The 21,055-nt window shown below is 45.5% G+C and overlaps 1 protein-coding gene across 1 annotated transcript in view; it reads left to right on the top strand.

Moving 5' to 3' along the window:
• The window catches only part of RAB31 (RAB31, member RAS oncogene family), a 109,198-nt gene that overhangs the window by 70,483 nt on the left and 17,660 nt on the right, over positions 1–21,055 (top strand). The window lies entirely within an intron of this gene.

The following is a 21,055-nucleotide window of genomic DNA, read 5'->3' as shown; positions in this document are numbered from 1 at the left end:
AAGAATTCTAGACAGAATCTCCTCGGGCTCAGATTATTGCGGAGTTGGAGTGATGTGTGGTCTCTCTGAACGCAGGCGAGGAAGCAAACCGGAGCTGGTGATGCTGTGCGTGAGAAGACTGTCCCCAGCTTGCGCACGGCAGGTGCTCCGGGACGTCCCTTCCCTGCTTTCCTGCCCCCTCCCTCCCCAGTGAGGACGGGCCTTGGGGAGACGTGTGTGTGACTCCTGATGGGGCCTAGGCGATGGGGCACCTCCCTTCTCCTTACCATCTGCTGATGCTGGGAGGGGGCGTTGCAAATTGGGGACATTTTAGGAATATACATAGTTGAAAGAAAATCAGAGAGCCTGCGCTGAACTGACTGTGCAGGGCCTGAGGTGGCCGGGCTGGAGGAGCACAGCAGGCTTGGAGCCCGGACAGTGACCATTTGCTGACATGTGCTGAGCAGGGCGGGTCCCAGGCTTCCGAACTAGTAACGCGAGGCCTTGGGCTAATTCCAGGTGGCTCTGATGAGGGCACATTTGGCCTGGGGTCTGGAGAGAAGAGAAACCTTCTTCTCAGAAAGTCTGGAGAGCCTGCCAGAGACTGCACGGCCTTGTCCTGGGCCTGGTGGGAAATTTTGGGCAAACAAGTCTTGAAAAGAAAAAAAAGAAATAGATCACCTCGCTTTAGGAGTTTTAAAAGTTCCATGAACATAAGAATTGCTTAGCACACGTGTTAAAATTCAGATTCCAGGATTCAGTTCCGTAGATTCTGATTCAGTAGGGCAGGAGCAGGCTGGGGACAGATGCATTTTGTAAAGCAGTTCTTTTACAAGTGGTCCAAGGGCCATACTCGCAAAAGCATTGCCTTAGGTGATAGGAGTTGATGCGAGGGAAGAGGGACGGGGTCCTGGAACCTGGCTGGGCTTCTGACTGCAGGCCACACCTGCCTGGGCCTCCCTGCTGCCCTTCGGAGCTCACGGAGGCTGGAAACAGTGGTCCAGCATCATTCAGGATATGGAAGAAGCACCACTGACCCACCATCTTGTCCCCTTCAGAAGCAGCTCCAGTTCTCTGCCCCCTTTTTTGCATCTCACGATGACAGTCGTCAGGAGAAAAGATGCGATTGTGGGTTGGTTTGCCTCCATCTGATTGATATCAGATGCCGCTGGACCAGCATCTTGCACCCAGCCCCCTCCTGGATGCTGGGACTCCCCCAGATCCAGCCTGTACTTGGTTGCCTTGGCTTAGGCCAGGAATTAGGATCACCTTGCTTGGGTGCTTTCATGTGATGCACTGCAGGTATTTCAGGAACCATCTGCTTTAATCAATGATGGGGGGAAGGGTCCTCCAGGTGTTGAGGTTAGAGGAAGAAGAGGATTCCCTATCCCACCCCTGACACTTCAGCCAGAATCCCCCCTTCACTTTTCCCCATCAGCCTTTCAAGCAGCCTTGATCTGTAGCCATCATAATAAGTAATTTATTGGAGAAATTACCCCCACCCCACCCCTACCTCATAGCAGGCTCCAGTTCTGTTTCCTTGATTTTCTTTTCCCGATTTTGGACTCTTGACTCTGTACACAAAACCCCCTGTGACCTCTCCAGATTAGGAACTCTTCCTGCCTTTCTTGATCACTTAGACATTGGCCTTCCTCTAATGGGTTCAAGCTCAGGGGTCTCCTGACATCCTTAGGGCTGTGAACGAATCAGAAAGGGTGAAGGAGTGATGGTGTAGAAGTGCTGATAGGAGAGAGCCCTTGAGGCCTGATTTATTTTATCTTGCCCATGGTAGCAGATGGAAGTTACCCACCGAAAGTAGTGGTGGAGTCTGGGACTTGGAGAGGTGGTGGGTGATGACCTGGGGATGCCCAAGGTTCCTCCCTTCCCCCTCTAAATACAACCCAGGAGATGATCAGGGATGGAATCCTGAGGAATGGAATCAGGGTCTCTGAGATCTTACAGCAACACTTCTGGTGTCTCCAAGAGAAACATTGTGAGAGATTGGTTGGGCTGCTGCTGATGAGTCAAGACTTTTCTCCTGGACTAGAGGTCGTCTTCCAAGAACAGAGCAGCTGGGGTAGAAGTGAAACTAGGCTGGGGGACGAGGAAGGCGGTTTATTCTACCAGTTTTCAGTTATTCGATTAGCAAATAACTTTTGGTAGTTCTGTGTGGACCAAAGTACTATGGGAAGTACAAGAAGAGAGAAGAAAATATTTTCTTAGAGCTATTTATTTCTATTTGGGGAGCCAAGAGGGATATACAGGGGGAGGAAAATATCTAATGAGTAGTACAAGACTATGTTTAATAAAGTTCCAAAGTTAAGGTGCAGGAAGGACAAAGGGATTCAGGAAAGGGAAAGTCTGTAGTCGCAGACGGTGATTTGGAAAGGCTCATGGATAAAATGTGTCACAAGCTGGGCTGTTAAGGATGAGTCGGGTAGGAGGAAATTCCAGGAAGGGAAGATCATGGGCAAAGGCATGGGCGTGGGAGGGCCTTTGACAGGTGTCATGGGGGGGTGGGGGGGACATCAAGGGTATCTACCTGATCGTCTGCCTTCGGGAATGGGGAGAAGATGGGTGGGTGGTGAGTGGCTTAAAAGTATGCAGAGTGTCTGGGCTCAATGTGCAGGGCCAGGATGACAAACCCCTGAGGTCCTGCCTCCTACTTCTGTCTCTCATTCCCGGGCTCCATCGCCCATCAGTCATGGCTCTGTCTTCTCCTGAGCCTCTGTGGTCTCAGGCTTCTTCTTAACACAGAGCTTCATGTAGTCACCACCAGGTAAAGCGATGGAACCTATCTGCCAGCACCACGGTAGTTGTGGGAGCCTCTCTGGATTCTTGAGCAAGTAAGGCTTCTTGCAATTTCCTGTGTCATCTAGAGCTGGAAACCAGGGTGAGAGCTGGACATTGCAGGTTCAGTGCCCCCTGTGCAGCTTCCTGAAACACACGCCAACCCAGTCAGAAATCATCAGGCACCAGTGGTTTCAAGTTCTGGGGAGAAAGTTGAGGTCTTCAGTAGATGAAAAATATATTTGGAAATAAATATTTTTTTACTAAAAATACATGAATTGCTTTCACTTCTTACATGTGACTCCAAAACTCATTCCAGTCTTGACAGTGGGCCAAAAATGGGTATAAGAGTTTGTTTAAAATTATACAAACCAAGTAACAGAACTTGAGATGTTGGATGATAAAAATCCAATTTATTCCAAATACTAAAAAGCAAAAAAGCCAACGAACATCAAAAGCCACTACTGTGCAAGGTGTGGAAATATCATGGCAAGTATTAAAACACACCCAGGGACTTCCCTGGCTGTCCAGTGGTTAGGACTCCGAGCTTCCACTGCCGGGGCCCTGGGTTCAATTCCTGGTCGGGGAACTAAGATCCCACAAGCCATGCGACGCAGCATAAACAAACAAACAAGTAAATGAATGAATGAATGAATAACACATCCAGCATTTTCCTTACATGAGATGAGGAAGCAGAGTAGAGTCTGCGCTGTTAAAATGTGCGTTTTGTGCCCTGAGATGCGCCGTCCCGTGTGTCTACCTTCTTCTGATGCTGTGCAGCGGCTGAGCCTGCATCTACTGCTTTTATCCAAGTGGGAGGGAAGGAACTGAAGACTGACCTCCCCAGAGAGGGATCTGGAATTGCTCTCTGCTTCAGTTATGAAGTTTTCTTAATGAAGAATCTATAAAACATTTACGTATATCTTAAAGAACAATACGAATTTTAAAGAATAAAATGAACAGCTCTGTACCTACTCAGTCACATCCCCTGCTCCCCATCCAGAAGTAACTGCTGCTCTGACTTTTGTGATAACCATCACTTTTTTTTTCTTTGTACTTTGCCACCCATGTTTGCATATCTGAACAATAGATTTAGGTTTGCCTGTTTCTGAACTTTGTGTAAATGGAATAACCCTGAGTGTATTACATGATGGTTTGTCTCTTTTTTTTTTTTTTTTTTTTTTAAATTTTATAGCTACTTTTATTTTTATTTATTTATTTATTTTTGGCTGTGCTGGGTCTTCGGTTCGTGCGAGGGCTTTCTCTAGTTGCGGCAAGTGGGGGCCACTCTTCATCGCGGTGCGGGGACCGCTCTTCATCGCGGTGCGCGGGCCTTTCACTATCGCGGCCCCTCCCGTTGCGGGGCACAGGCTCCAGACACGCAGGCTCAGTAGCTGTGGCTCACGGGCCCAGCCGCTCCGTGGCATGTGGGATCTTCCCAGACCAGGGCTCGAACCCGTGTCTCCTGCATTAGCAGGCAGATTCTCAACCACTGCGCCACCAGGGAAGCCCTGATGGTTTGTCTCTTACCCTCAACATGCCTGGGAGATTTCATCACAACGAACGTTAGCTGTACCTTGTCCGTTTCCACGGCTGTACACGTTTTTTTTTTTTCTTAAAGGCAGTCTTAATACACTATTTATTTTTTAATTTTTATTTACAAATTTATTTATTTATTTTTGGCTGCGTTGGGTCTTCATTGCTGCGTGCGGGCTTTCTCTAGTTGCAGCGAGCGGGGGCTACTCTTCGTTGCGGTGCACGGGCTTCTCATTGTGGTGGCTTCTCTTGTTGCAGAGCACGGGCTCTAGGCACGCGGGCTCAGTAATTGTGACTCTCGGGCTGTAGAGCACAGGCTCAGTAGTTGTGGCACACAGGCTTTGTTGGTCCGCGGCATGTAGGATCTTCCCGGACCAGGGCTCAAACCTGTGTCCCCTGCACTGGCAGGTGGATTCCTAACCACTGCGCCACCAGGGGAGTCCTGTACACAGTTCTATTTGATGAGTGCAACACAGCTTATCTATCCATCCTACAAGTGATGGGTATTTGCGTTATTTCTGCCTTGTTATTATGAACATTGCTTCTTGAACATTCTTGCATATCTCATAGTGCCACGTGTTAGCATTCCTCTAGGTTCGGGTGTGTAGGAGTCTAATTGCTGAGTCACAGGGTGGGCGCAAGCTCAGTTTTACTAGGTGATGCCAATGTTTTCCAAAGAGGACACCGGTAGTGCAGGAGACTTCCTGCTACTCAACGCCCTTAGTGCTGTAAGATGCCAGCGCATGGAGAGAGATCTGATAAGAATTTCAGTTCGCGTTTCCCCAGTTACCAGGGAAGTTGGCATGTTTTTATTTATTGGCCATTCAAGTTTCGTCTTGTGTGAAGAGGCTGTTCAAGTCTTTGCCACTTTTTCTCTTGGGATATTTACCTTAATCTTGTTTATTCATAGGATCTATCTATCTATCTATCTATCTATCTATCTATCTATCTATCTATCTATCTAATTTGATGGTATGTGTTGAAATATCTTCTTCAAATTTATGTCCTGTATTTTCACTCTTTATATATATATTTTTAAACTTTTATTTATTTATTTATTTATTTTTGGCTGCATTGTGTCTTCGTTGCTGCGCGCGGGCTCTCTCTAATTGCAGCGAGCGGGGGCTACTCTTCGTTGTGGTGCGCGGGCTTTTCCTTGCTGTGGCCTTTCGTTGTGGATCACGGGCTCTAGGTGCGCAGGCTTCAGTAGTTATGGCACACGGGCTCTAGAGCGCAGGCTCAGTAGCCATGGCGCACGAGCTTAGTTGCCCCACGGCATGTGGGGTCTTCCCGGACCAGGGCTCGAACCTGTGTCCCCTGCATTGGCAGGCGGATTCTTAACCACTGCGCCACCAGGGAAGTCCTCTCTTTATATTTTTACAGCATCAGAAGCCTGTAATTCCTACCTAAGAGAATTTATCAATTTTTTCCTTTATGTTTTTTGGGGGGGAATGGTCGAGGGAGGGCGAATCATTTAAGAAATCTTTCTGTACCCCCGAGATCATGAAGATATTCCACTGTGTTGATTATCAAAACTTTACAGTTTTGTTTTCCTGTCTGTCTTTAAGTCACTTGGCACTGATTTTATGTGTGCTGCCTAGTTTCTCCTATGTGGATATCCAGTCGTCTCAGCACTCTTGGTTGTAAAGTCCATTCTCTCCCCACTGAAATTCCACCTCAGTCATGTATCACGTGTCCTGGGTGCACAGGTCTGTTTCTAGGGCTCTCTGTTCTGTTTCACAAGCCGACTTACCTATCCTCATACCTATACTACACTGACTTAATTATCACAGCTTTATCATGGGTCTTGATAAATGGTCTTGGACTTCTGATATGGTCTGGAATCTCTGTAACCGATATTTGTTGGGCCCAGGGAAGGTTTCATGAGAGTGTAGGGTGTGGGTGTGGATGTGTGAGTTCTGGTCTGGTGGAGATTAGGAGAGTGTTGGGGCGCAAATCTACATGTGTGTGTTGGGGAGTGTTTATTTTTATGGCCGATTTAAAAAATATTGAAATAAACTTTAGTTTAGAATAGTTTTATATTTACAGAAAAGTTGCAAAGATAGTATGGAGTTCCCATATACCCCATATCCAGTTTTCCCTATTGTTAACATCTTACATTAATTACTGTGGTACATTTGTCACAGCTAAGGAACCTACATTGATACTTTATTATTAACTGAAGTCCATACTTTACTCAGATTTCATTACTTTTCCCCTAATATCCCTTTTTTATTATAGGATCCCACCCAGAATATCATATTACATCTAGTTGCCATGTCTCTTTAGGCTCCTTTGGGCTGGGACAATTTCTCAAACTTCCTTTGTTTTTGATGACCTTGGCAGTTTTTAGTACTAGTCAGATATTTTGGAGACTATCTCTCAATTGGGGTTTGCCTGATGTGTTTCTCATGATTAGACTGAGGGTTTGTGTTTTGGGGAGGAAGACCACGGGGGTGAAGTGCTCTTTTCATTACTTTATTATTAATTAAGCATAGCAAGTGTTCATGTTATCAACATGATTTGTCATCCCTGATGATATTGACCTTGATCACTTGGCTGAGGTGGTGACTGTAAAGTTACCCTCCCCCGCTTTGCTTACCATGCTCTTTGGAAGGCAGTCCCTGTTCCCAGCCCTCACTCAAGGGGTGAGGATTATCCTCAACCTCCCCGAGGGAGGAGTCCCTACATAAATTATTTGTAATTCTTCTGCTGATGAAATTTGTCTCACCCCCAATTTATTTATTCAGTCATTTACTTATATCAGTGTGGACTCATGGATATTTATTTTATACTTTAAGTTATAATGCAGTATTGTATCATTTAATTTGTTACCCAAATTGCTCCCACTTTGGCCGCTGGGAGCTCTTTCTTTTGGCACCTGTGTCCCTTTAACATGTACGCATCATTTTGGGTTTTGAGCACTTCCTTACTTTCTGACACCATAAGATGTTCCAGGCCCATCTTGGATGGTTTAGGCTACAACCCTAGATTCAGCCATTTCTCCAAGCAGCCCTCATTCCTTTTATTGGAGAAGGGTATTTAGAAACCAAGATCTGGGCTGGGTGTGCTCATTGCTACTGGGGTGTCATTGAGTCTAGGCCCTCTGGGTGAACAGAGCTGGGAAATATATGTATGTATGCTAACAGGAGTATACATACACACATATCTATAATTATTTCTATAAGTATCCATTTGTATCTATATTAAGATAAACATAAGTTCATATTGATAACTCTGACTTTAATCCAGAACCATAGGGATCATTGTAACCTTCTTACGGGGCGGGGGAGGGATGTTTTAAAAAATTATCAACTGATGTATGATTAAACAGAGGGATAAGCTTTTGTTGCTGGAGATTTTCTTAGAAGATACAACAATCTTTCCCCCTTTCACTTTACATATTGCCCAGACCTTTAAGAGTTCAAAATGTGACTTCTGTGAAGAAATACAGCTATGTCAGTGGTTACTTTCAAATGGCACGATATTTACTTATCTTTATATACTGTTCACTTAGGCAGTGGATTGAAAACAAGTTTAACCATCATCACCATTATCATCATTGTCAATCTGAATTGAATGCTTACTATGTGCCAGATACTATTATAAGTAGTTTAACTGCATCTTCACAGTCCGGTGAGAGTTACAATCATTCCCCCATCTTATCAATAAGGAAACAGAGGCACGGAGACTGAAGAGCTTGCCCAGGTCCCTGTGGCTGAGAAGATGTAGGGCCCAGCTTTAAACCCAGGTAGTCTGTCCCAGAGCCGATGTTTGATGTTTGTTCTATGTTCCTCTCCTAAGAAGTACGAACAGGATCCAAGAGGGAAAATAATTTCTGATCTACCGAGAGAAAATAAATGGCAGCTGATTTGATTCTGCTCAGAGAATTTGGAGCTAATGATTTTTTCCAGTGGTTTCTCTGGCCTCTTGGGACTAGCCTACATTTCTGTCTGGAGAAGGGGTATTTGGAAGCAAAGGAGAGGCCAGGCCCCCATCAGGAACCTGTGTTTTCTGCTCAGTCCTCATTCGATTCAAATTCTGACATTTTCCATGAGAAACAGTCCATGTAAGTCTGTGGCAGGAACCTGACACTGCTTGTTTGAACCTGACACCAGGAATTTGGCCCCAGGTTAATAGCATTTGCAGACGCATTAATAAGCAGGCTCGGCCCCCTGGGAACAGAAATCCTTCCCTGGGTACACATGCCAAGTGCTTTAACTGTAAGTGCTTAGATCATCGTAAAGAGTTATTTTCCAATCAGATATTTATTGAGAAGGTAGTAATTCTTTTTTTTTTTAAAGTTCATTTAAGTTTTAGTTCCACCTGGCAGATAAACCAATCTGAGGGTCTGAAAGAACTGGCATTTTGAACAGAGATTTTGCTGCTTTAATTATTGCTAACATGGTTGCCTCCTCTGGGTGCTACACAAATATCTTGGATATTTAGAGAAAATACGAGCTGGTAGGAGCACAGTAAGCCCTGATTATTCATTTCAGTGGCTGCTTGAGGGAGCTGGGGAGACGGAGACCACTTCATGACACACAACAGCCTTTGCAAACAGCCTGCAGCCTTCCTCTGATGGGCTTTGGTGGAATGTTGTGAACGATTTCCATTGCTTTTGGCTAGAATGCCTTAAACACATGGGAGGGTTTTGAAAAAAATAATGCCAGCAGACATTCAACAGCCTCTCCTGCTCACAGTGCCTTGCTGCGTCCTCATGGCCAGCTTAGTTGGTTGCTTCAGTTTGACCTTGGTTGGAAGGGGGCTGTGGTTGGTGGAGAGAGTAAAATTACAGGGCAAACATTTTTCAGTGAAATGGTAACTGTCATATCCCAGAAGTCTGGCAGAATATAAAATGCTTGGTTATTGCTGGTATGGTATTTTAGAAATATCATATACATGCTAGAACACACCAGAAACACCAGAAGTTTTCTGTTGTTTAGAGCTCATGAGGCCGCTATTCTTTTATCACTTATAAAATGGTGCCTGATAAATGTATACTTTATTATGTCCTACATATAGTCATCTTAATACAGATTTCCAAACTCTGGACTTGATAGTGTCAGATTATGAATTGGATAGACTGCAGAAATATCAAACTCAATATTTTACAGTCTACCTTCTAAAAGAGTTGTTTTCAAGCTATAGAAAGCATAAGAAGCTGTCGTGAAGTTGCTAAAATGCCTATTTCTGGGATGTGCCCACTAAACATTCTGCTTCAGTAGGTCTGGGGCACAGGGGTATTCATTTCTAACAAGCCCTGAATGATCATGGGCTAGGAGGTCTGTAGAACACACCTGAGACTGATGCTCTACAAGATGCATTAGGCATCCTCTGAAGACGTCTAGAGAAGCTTAGTGATGGTTGTTAATGTGACAGAGAGAAGTGCGGGAAGCTTGGATGTATGTCATTTTGTCTCTTTGTTTTTAGCATCAAAGTGTCTTGTTTTTTGACATATGTGTTTAATTTTCTGGGAAAATGAGGACTTTTGTGCACCTGCTCCAAGACACCTGAAAACTTCTTAGGAGACATGGCTGCTATGCAGTTACCCACGAACTCTGGAATCACATGGTTACCCTGCCAGCAGTGTTTGAGCCCCCCTCTGTCTCCACATGCTAGCACTGCAGATAGTAAACGTTTTCATCTTGGCCAGTCTGATGCATGAATGATGCGATCCGCATTTTCATGTGAATTTCTTTAATTGCAAGCAGGATTAGGAAAACCAAGATTATCTACTGAAGAACTGTTCTTTACCTATATACAAGAACTATTCTTGGGCTTCCCTGGTGGCATAGTGGTTAAGAATCCGCCTGTCAATGCAGGGGACACGGGTTAGACCTCTGGTCCAGGAAGATCCCACATGCCGCGGAGCAACTAAGCCCGTGTGCCACAACTGCTGAGCCTGCGCTCTAGAGCCCGTGAGCCACAACTACTGAGCCCGAGTGCCACAACTACTGAAGCCCATGCACCTAGAGCCCGTGCTCCACAACAAGAGAAGCCACCCAATGAGAAGCCCGTGCACTGCAACGAAGAGTAGGCCCCTCTTGCCGCAACTAGAGAAAGCCCGCGTGCAGCAACAAAGACCCAACACAGGCAAAAAAAAAAAAAAAAAAAAGAACTATTCTTTACCTATATCAATTAGAAAATCAAGTAGAAGTTAAAACCCTCTTTATAAGTAACAATGTAAATGAGTAATAGACTTTTTTGGTGTGTGTGTCATTTTTAAAATTTGAAATATTGTAATTCCTAGGAATGAATTTAGCAAGAATTGAGCAAGACCTATATAGATAAATGTTACAGTTCTAGGATAGGACAAAAAAGGTACTTTTTCCTTGGATAGGAAAACTGAGTAGTATTGTAGAAATGTCAGTTTGCTCTAAATTAATGAAGACTTTTGTGCACCTGCATCATGAATTCACTGAGCTTCCAGGCAAATTACCTCAGATAATTTAAAGTTACATTTTTAAAAGGTTTTTACAAAATGATCTTAAAATTCACCTAGAAAAACAAACAGGCAAAAATTGTATTGGAAGGACTAATCTCATCACATATTGAAATATATTTTAGTGATTTAGTGATATCATAGTACAGCATTGTCAGAGAACTAGACAGAAAATCAATGAACAGACTACAGAATCAAGACATAGGGTGAAATACATAGGGATATTTAGTATATGATAAAGATGATATTTAAATAAGTCCAAAAAAGGGGATAGTTCAATATATGGTTTTGGGATAATTAGGGGAAAAAAGAGAGAAAATAAATTCAAAGTGGATCAAGGATTTAACTGTAAAGTAACAAAACCATAAAAGTTAGAGAAAGCAGTGGAATCTTTAAAATAATCTTGGAATTGGAATGAACTGTTTAATCATGATACAAAACTCAGAAGTCATAGAAGAAAGTGATCAATAAGTCTGACTACATGAAAACTCCTGTGTGGCAAAAATGCCACAACAACGTCTAAATAAAAATGCTAAGCTGAAAAAAAATGTGGAAAATATATTACAGAAGGCTAGGTTCCTTAGTATGCAAAGAGCGCTTACGAATAAATTTTTAAATATCCAAACAATCCAAACCAAAGTGTGCAGAGAACACGGGTAAGAATATTACAGAACAAGAAATATCCGTGGCTTATGAAAAGTTGTGCACCAACTTTGAATAAAAGTTACTCAGAATTAATGTCAGATTTTTCTCATGGAGTAAGGACTTTAAACTATGATGTAATTTTACTCTTGGGGTGATTTATGGTGGTTAGTGTATTTAATGATGTACCCTGTGTCCCCCGTTCTTCTGTGGAACAGTGATGACTGGCCTGGGAGCCTTCGTGGGCTGTAAAATGAGGAGCGTGAGTCAAATAAATGTATTCAGGCTCTGAGGCAATTTGAGCCTCCTACTTACTTGTTTCCTCCACTTGCTTCATTTCCTCTATGTTTTTGGCATTCTCTAAGAAAGTGGTGCCATCTTTGTAAAGATGTATTAAGTAAACACCTTCTATGTGCCAGGTATAGTTTTGAGCAATTTATAATATCAACTTATGTTACATTTATATTTTTTATATAAATTAATTTATTTATTTTTGGCTGCGTTGGGTCTTCATTGCTGCACATAGGCTTTCCCTAGTTGTGGGGAGCGGGGTCTACTCTTCATTGTGGTGCGCGGGCTTCTCATTGGAGTGGCTTCTCTTGTTGCAGAGTATGGGCTCTAGGTGCACGGGCTCAGTAGTTGTGGTGCATGGGCTTAGTAGTTGTGGCTCGTGGGCTCTAGAGCGCAGGCTCAGTAGTTGTGGCGCAGGGGCTTAGTTGCTCCGTGGCATGTGGGATCTTCCTGGACCAGGGATCCAACCCGTGTCCCCTGCATTGGCAGACGGATTCTAAACCACTTTGCCACCAGGGAAGTCCCTACGTTACATTTAAAATGGTAAAGCGGAGGCCCTGAACCAAGATGGCGGAGTAGAAGGACATGCTCTCACTCCCTCTTGTGAGAACACCAGAATCACAACTAACTGCTGAACAGTCATCGACAGGAAGACACTGGAACTCACCAAAAAAAGTACCCCACATCCAAAGACAAAGGAGAAGCCACAATAAGATGGTAGGAGGGGTGCAATCACAATAAAATCAAATCCCATAACTGCTGGGTGGGTGACTCACAAACTGGAGAACACTTATACCACAGAAGTCCACCCACTGGAGTGAAGGTTCTGAGCCCCACGTCAGGCTTCTGAACCTGGGGGTCTGGCAACGGGAGGAGGAATTCCTAGAGAATCAGACTTTGAAGGCTAGTGGGATTTGACTGCAGGACTCTGACAGGACTGGAGGAAACAGAGACTCCACTCTTGGAGGGCACACACAAAGTAGTGTGCGCATCGGGAGTCCCATACAGGATAAACCCAAGGAGAAACACACCAAGACACATAGTAATCAAATTGGCAAAAATTAAAGACAAAGAAAAACTGAAAGCAGCAAGGGAAAAATGACAAATAGCATACAAGGGAACTCCCATAAGGTTAACAGCTGATTTCTCAGCAGAAACTCTGCGAGCCAGAAGGCAGTGGCATGATATATTTAAAGTGATGAAAGGGAAGAACCTACAACCAAGATTACTCTACCCAGCAAGGATCTCAGATTCGATGGAGAAATCAAAAGCTTTACAGACAAGCAAAAGCTAAGAGAATTCAGCACCACCAAACCAGCTCTACAGCAAATGCTAAAGGAACTTCTCTAAGTGGGAAACACAAGAGAAGAAAAGGACCTACAAAAACAAACCCAGAACAATTAAGAAAATGGTCACAGGAACATACATATTGATAATTACCTTAAACATGAATGGATTAAATGCTCCTACCAAAAGACACAGGCTTGCTGAATGGATACAAAAACAAGACCCATATATATGCTGTCTACAAGAGACCCACTTCAGACCTAGGGACACATACAGACTGAAAATGAGGGGATGGAAAAAGATATTCCAGGCAAATGGAAATCAAAAGAAAGCTGGAGTAGCTATACTCATATCAGATAAAATAGACTTTAAAATAAAGAATGTTACAAGAGACAAGGAAGGACACTACATAATGATCAAGGGGTCAATCCAAGAAGAAGATATAACAATTATAAATATATATGTACCCAACATAGGAGCACCTCAATACATAAGGCAACTGCTAACAGCTATAAAAGAGGAAATCGACAGTAACACAGTAATAGTGGGGGACTTTAATACCTCACTTACACCAATGGACAGATCATCCAAAATGAAAATAAATAAGGAAACAGAAGCTTTAAATGACACAATAGACCAGATAGATTTAATTGATATTTATAGGACATTCCATCCAAAAACAGCAGATTACACTTTCTTCTCAAGTGCACATGGAACATTCTCCAGGATAGATCACATCCTGGGTCACAGATCAAGCCTCAGTAAATTTAAGAAAATTGAAATCATATCAAGCATCTTTTCTGACCACAATGCTATGAGATTAGAAATGAATTACAGTTATTATTCAACATAGTTTGGGAAGTCCTAGCCACTGCAATCAGAGAAGAAAAAGAAATAAAAGGAATACTAATTGGAAAAGAAGAAGTAAAACTGTCACTGTTTTCAGATGACATGATACTATACATAGAGAATTGTAAAAATGCCACCAGAAAACTACTAGAGCTAATCAATGAATTTGGTAAAGTTGCAGGATACAAAATTAATGCACAGAAATCTCTTGCATTCCTATACACTAAAAACGGAAGACCAGAAAGAGAAATTAAGGAAACAATCCCATTCACCATTGCAACAAAAAGAATAAAATACCTAGGAATAAACCTACCTGGGGAGACAAAAGACCTGTATGCAGAAAACTATAAGACACTGATGAAAGAAATTAAAGATGATACCAACAGATGGAGAGATATACCATGTTCTTGGATTGGAAGAATCAATATTGTGAAAATGACTATACTACCCAAAAGCAATCTATAGATTCAATGCAATCCCTATCAAATTACCAATGGCATTTTTTATAGAACTAGAACAAAAAATCTTAAAATTTGTACAGAGACACAAAAGACCCCGAATAGCCAAAGCAGTCTTGAGGGAAAAACGCAGAGCTGGAGGAATCAGACTCTCTGACTTCAGACTATACTACAAAGCTACAGTAATCGAGACAATATGGTACTGGCACAAAAACAGAAATATAGATCAATGGAACAAGATAGAAAGCCCAGAGATAAACCCATGCATATGGTCAACTAAGCTATGACAAAGGAGGCAAGACAGTCTCCTCAATAAGTGGTGCTGGGAAAACTGGACTGCTGCATGTAAAAGAATGAAATTAGAACACTCCCTAACACCATACACAAAAATAAACTCAAAATGGATTCGAGACCTAAATGTAAGACTGGACACTATAAAACTCTTAGAGGAAAACATAGGAAGAACACTCTTTGACATAAATCACAGCAAGATCTTTTTTGACCCACCTCCTAGAGTAATGGAAATAAAAACAAAAATAAACAAATGGGACCTAATGAAACTTCAAAGCTTTTGCACAGCAAAGGAAACCATAAACAAGACGAAAAGACAACCCTCAGAATGGGAGAAAATATTTACAAACAGATCAATGGACAAAGGATTAATCTCCAAAATATATAAACCACTCATGCAGCTCAATATTAAAAAAACAACCCAATCCAAAAATGGGCAGCAGACCTAAATAGACATTTCTCCAAGGAAGACATACAGATGGCCAAGAAGCACATGAAAAGCTGCTCAACATCACTAATTATTAGAGAAATGCAAATCAAAACTACAATGAGGTATCACCTCACACCAGTTAGAATGGGCATCATCAGAAAATCTACAAACAACATGCTGGAGAGGGTGTGGAAAAAAGGGAACCCTCTTGCACTGTTGGTGGGAATGTAAATTGATACAGCCACTATGGAGAACAGTATGGAGCTTCCTTAAAAAACTAAAAATAGAATTACCATATGATCTAGCAATCCCACTACTGGGCATATACCCAGAGAAAACCATAATTCAAAAAGACACATGCACCCCAAAGTTCCTTGTAGCACTATTTACAATAGCCAGGTCATGGAAGCAACCTAAATGCCCATCAACAGACGAATGGATAAAGAAGCTGTGGTACATATATACAATGGAATATTACTCAGCCATAAAAAGGAATGAAATTGGGTCATTTGTTGAGATGTGGATGGATCTAGAGACTATCATACAGAGTGAGGTAAGTCAGAAAGAGAAAAACAAATATCGTATATTAATACATATATGTGGAACCTAGAAAAATGGTACAGATGAACTGGTTTGCTGGGCAGAAATAGACACACAGATGTAGAGAACAAACATATGGACACCAAGGGGGGAAAGCTGCAGGGGGTTGGGGGGGTGGTGTGATGAATTGGGCGATTGGGATTGACATGTATACACTGATGTGTATAAAACTGATGACTAATAAGAACCTGCTGTATAAAAAAAATAAAATAAAATTCAAAAATAAGTAAAATAAAATAAAATGGTAAAGCATTTGCCCATCTGGCAGCACAGGGGCTAAGACCCGAGCGAGGGAGACATGATGAGGCTGTGTACTGAAGGAGAAGAACATTTTACTTCTGTGAGCAGCACGTTGAGGTACCTTCCTCACATTGGGTACTGACTAGGCCACCTGTCATTCAGAGCTTCTGAACGAGAATTCACTGCCACAGTACTGCTCTTCTGCACGGGAGGCCCAGTGGAGGTCACCTGTCTCCGTTGACTTTCAGGAGGGACACAGGAGGTGAACTTGCCAATGAACTCCTAGGGGCAGAGCGCTATTCTGCCCTGGCCTTCAGGTTGGATTCCCCTCCTGACAGGTGGGGCCCAGGAGCTCCTTCTTGGGATCCCTGACCTCCTCTCCCCCTGCCATCCGTGGAGGAGGCTCATGGGGAATTAAATAGCCCTGGGGTTGGAATGAGTCAGCTGCCGTGTTGCCGGGTTACACCCACCACCAACAAAACATGGACCCTCATTGGGCGGCACAGCCTGTTGAGAAATCCCGAGCCACAAGGATGCTGTTTCCTGCCCTCCTGCCCCATGGGGAGCCTCCCAGGGCTGTGGGCTCTGCCTGAGTCCCAGACACATACCGTCCACGCTGCGTGGACCCTGCTGAAATATAACACCTGATTACCATCCGAGCCTGGGGCTGAGAGGAGACGCCCCCTTTCCTGTGTTTTCAGCCCTAAGCCTCCCTCCTGGCCCTTTCAGAAGGCTGGGTGAGTCTTCGCCCCCCAGGACTTTTCCAGTTGTCCTTGTCAGCACTCCCCATCTTTCCTCCGAAGACCCCATGGTCCCTCTACCTCAGTCCTCCTCTCTGCTGAAGGCCACTGGGTGTGACTGTCACTCAGTCATTCAGCAGGTACTTGCCGATCACCTCCTAGGTGCCTGGCACCACTAGGATCCCGGCCCCTTAAAAACAAAACGTGGTCCTGATCGTAAGAGATCCACAGCCCATTAGGGAGACAGAATCTCACCAGGATGATGGCAGCCCCCAGGCTGCTCTCGAGAAGGGGGTGCTGCGCGGAGCTCTCCAGGAGGCCACGTGTGGAAGGGGGCGGGGAGGGGTGGACCAGAGCAGGTGCAAGGCCCAGAAACAGACGCGAGCACAGCGAGGTCCCAGAGTGGCTGTCACTTCGGGCATGAACGGGGAGGACTAAGGCAGGAAGCCTCGTCCTGCTAAGGCGCTAGGTTTCATTGGTTGGAAGACATGGAAGAATTCTATTCACGGAATACTTGATAGATGTGTAGTTTTGAAAGATCCCCACGGTAGGCCTGGGGGTGATAGATTGCAGGAGGCTGGAGGACCAGGTAGAGGCAACAGCAGAAACCTGAGTGATGGGGACCAGGGCCTGATCACTTCGGGGTGAGAGGGGAGGGGACGCCTTGTAGGCACCTCCAGGGCTTCTGGCCTAGGAAACAGCAGGTTTACAGGGAGAGCGGCCGGTTTGTGGCTGAAAGGCGGTGAGTATAAACAGAGAAGTGATGTTTTCCAAGCCCATTTGCTCTTCACACGGCTATGAGCCCTCTGAGGCTGTAACCGCATGCCCAACGCAGGCCAGTCTGCTGGAGGCAGCCGCCCATCCCAGATCCTGACCTGTGATGCTTTCACCACCACCCCCGCCCCGCTGTCACCCAGCTCTGCACGCTCATCCTGACTCCGTTCCTTCTTGTGGTCCCTGGAAGTTGGTGTTTTTCTCCATGGTCTCCAGGGTGACTTCTGGGAGTCCTGACTTTGTGTATGTAGCTTCATCTTGAAAGTCTGAAAATACTCTTTCCCATCAAAATTGACTAGCTGTGTGTTTATACCTTGGCTTGGGTGGACTCGTTTCAGGTTATCTGTTTAAGGCCTATCACAGCGCCCAGCCTATGGCAGACATTCGGTAAATATTTGTTGAAAGAAATGAAGGAAAGTCATGGATGCCATGTCTGCTGTGATGGCGATTACAGAAGACCAGTTGACGCTGGCACCTTCCAGTCTGCCCGGGCTGTGCGTGGCCTCCCCCGAGACACAGCTGGGGGGGTTCCAAGGTCACCGGATGGTCACACACCTGCCAAGGGCCCCGAGGAAGCACCCACTCACCTCCCCAGGGTTCTCCTTTCAGATTATAGCTGTACCGTTTGTTCCAGCGACAGTTCTTGGACACCAACCAGCTGTCCCGCAGCTCAGCACATTTCTGATGCTGACTGACCCACGGTTAACACCGACCCCACGGGTCATGAACTCAGTCCCACGAGACTGCCCGCCCCTTCAGACACCAGCGCAGGTCTTGGTTATCCCCAAGTCACCCACGCTTCTGCCCAGCAGACGACGCATTTTGGGGGTCCGTGACTGGCCCGCCCAGGTTCAATCATTCACTAGAACAGACTCACAGAACTCAAGACAGCACTAGACTTGTGATTCATTTTTATAACGGATACAACTCAAGACCAGGCACATGGAAGAGACACATAAGACAAGGTTTGGGGGGTAGGGAGGGGCTGTTGCGTGCAGCTCGAACGCCCTCCCCGGGCACCCCACCCTCCCAGCACCTCCGTGTGTTCACCAACCCACAGCTCCCCAAGCCTTGTGTTCAAGGCTTTTTATTGAGGTGTCATTACTTGGTCGTGACTGATTAAATCTCCAGCCCCCGCCCCTGCCCAAGGTTGTGAGTGGGGCTGAAAGTTCCCCCTCCTCTACTCAGCTGGGCCACCAGCTCCTGTCCTGCAGCCCCATCAGAAACTCAGGTGTGGTCTCCTGGGGGCTCTTCGTGAATAACAAAGACGCACCGACCACTCTGGAAACTCCATGGGCTTCAGGAGCTCTGCGCCAAGAACCAGGGACAAAGACGTATTTCGTGTGATATCACAGTGGTGAGACACACTTTCGCAGACCCAGGAGTGGGTGGTCCTTCTAATCTCTGTTCATCTAAGAGGAGCGGGACGTGCCTGGCCTCCAGACTCCTGGCGGGAGAACCTGTTCTACAGGACGGGCTGCACCCGGCCCTGCCTCCGCCCCGCCTCCAGCGTGCTGCAGTTTGGGGTTATTTCTTTGTCCGTAAAGATTGAAGGAACAGCTTCTGGAATGTGGGTGCCTGTTTGCTGGTTGTGACAGGAGCAAAGGGGGCAGAGCCGGAGGGCCCTGCGTTGGCCCCTGTCTCTGCCCTGAGTCACTGTGTCACCTTGGCCAGTCATTTGTTTAACGAGACCCGTTTCGAAACCTGGGGGAGATCTGAGGACACGCTTCTCTTCTCTCTGCATTTCAGGGCCCAGTGTTGTTGGCTCTGAGAGAATTAACCCTTCTCGGAGGTTTACTGCGGTCCTCAGGATGGATAGGTTGTATTGCATTGCAAGTGACCTTGTTCTCACCGTAACCCTGGCAGAAACTATTCTGCTCCTCTTCGTCCAGCAAGGGGGCTGATGAGAGGGGAGTTAAGAACGCAGGGGAGGGGTCGCTGCAGCTTGCTTGGTTGCCAGATGGGCCCCCACCCCAGGGAGAGATGAGCAGACACAGCCCGTCTTATCTGCGCCACCTTTGCGCAGAGAGGAGCCCCACCCTTCAATTTGTGGTTTGATAAAGACTGCCAGGAAGACAGAAAAAATAAGGTGACTTGCCAGACTGAACCTAGACAAGCCCTCTTCTGAAATATTTCAACTGTAAAATTCACCGCCACCAAAAAACTGAAGACCTATTTTTAATAACTGAGAGGCCCAGGGCTTGTCTGTTAGAAAACAAGAAAGAGGGTAGATCCAGGAGGGTCATTTTGCCCGGTGCATCTTTGGTGAGAATGATAACGCAAGTGCAGATTCCAGCTGACACGGCTCAGGAGGCCTCTTTTCTCCTGGGACCACCGTCTTGAAGGTGGCAGTGGGACCCTTTCCCAGGAAGTGCCTGAAAAGTCCTCCTCTCATATGATTTGGGGTCTGGAGAGAATTTAAATGCCAGGTAGAAGTTGCCCAGTAACTTTCTTTTTTAATATACATTTATTTATTTTATTTATTTTATTTCTGGCTACACTGGGTCTTCGTTGCTGCGCGGGGGCTACTCTTCGTTGCGGTGCGCGGGCTTCTCATTGCGGTGGCTTCTCTTGTTGCGGAGCATGGGCTCTAAGCACGTGGGCTCAGTAGTTGTGGCGCACGGGCTTAGTCGCTCCACGGCATATGGGCTCTTACTGGACCAGGGCTTGAACCCATGTGCCCTGCATTGGCAGGAGGATTCTTAACCACTGCGCCACCAGGGAAGCCCTTCCCAGTAACTTTATGCATCAGTTGAAACCATCGATGAGGCCTATAGAAGAACTGCCCTCCCAGTTTTGATTTTCCCCTGCCCTCTGCCCTTTCCCTGTAGCATCCCCCTAGCCCAGCCCTGCATTCTCTTGCCTGAAGCACTGGAGGAGCTGGCAAACTCTCCCCTGCCTCCCCCTCTAGTCCATTTCGTGCCCCTGTTTCCCTAGGATGTGGAGCTGACCCTGTCGCCGGCCCTCCATGACCACTAGGTGCCCACCTGCCCGTCCACGATTCCTGCTGGACCCTTTCAGCCCCTTCACTGACTTTCTCTGCACTCAGACCCCACGTCCTTCATTGTCAACCCTCCATTGTACCCAAGGCAGTGCTGGGTGCAGAGTTGACTTTCCATGGCACCTGGGATGGGGGAATGAGGGCGCTCCCCACCTGGGGGGCCTTCGTCAGGCTGCTGTATCACAGGCCCTGGTCCATGTTCTCATTGCCGCTTGTGGCCACACTTCAGTGACTTCCTCCAAGGCACCTGCCTGGGTTCCGTTGATCAAATGCATGGCTCTCTACCCCGCTACTCCTGAGCACTTTGCTATCCACACAGATATGACAGTGTTGTGCCTTAGCGTGTCCGTGGGGGTGTGTGTCTTCGCTCTCAAGTGTAGATTCCAGAAGGCAGGGACTAGGGTTTTCTCTACACCTGAAAGAAAGGCTGGCATACAACAGCACTCACTAAATATTGGTTGAATACATCAGTAAACTTCTGGAGAATAGGAACTGTGTCTTTTTAAATGTTTGGATCCACCACAGTATCTTCACATGAGAAGTACATCAATAAATGTCTTTTTTAGATTATTCATCTAAATGTGCCATTGGAGCTGTGAACATGCTCACTGCCAAACTTTCAGATCATGTCACATATTTCCTCTGATTTATAAAAGGCAATATATGGAAATCCTTAGAAAAGCATGTATGCATGCATTTGCA

This window comes from Balaenoptera musculus, chromosome 14 (genome assembly GCF_009873245.2).
Source record: "Balaenoptera musculus isolate JJ_BM4_2016_0621 chromosome 14, mBalMus1.pri.v3, whole genome shotgun sequence".
Taxonomy (NCBI): domain Eukaryota; kingdom Metazoa; phylum Chordata; class Mammalia; order Artiodactyla; family Balaenopteridae; genus Balaenoptera; species Balaenoptera musculus.
The sequence above is the reverse complement of the archived record's forward strand: the minus strand, read 5'-3'. Positions and strand labels throughout refer to the sequence as shown.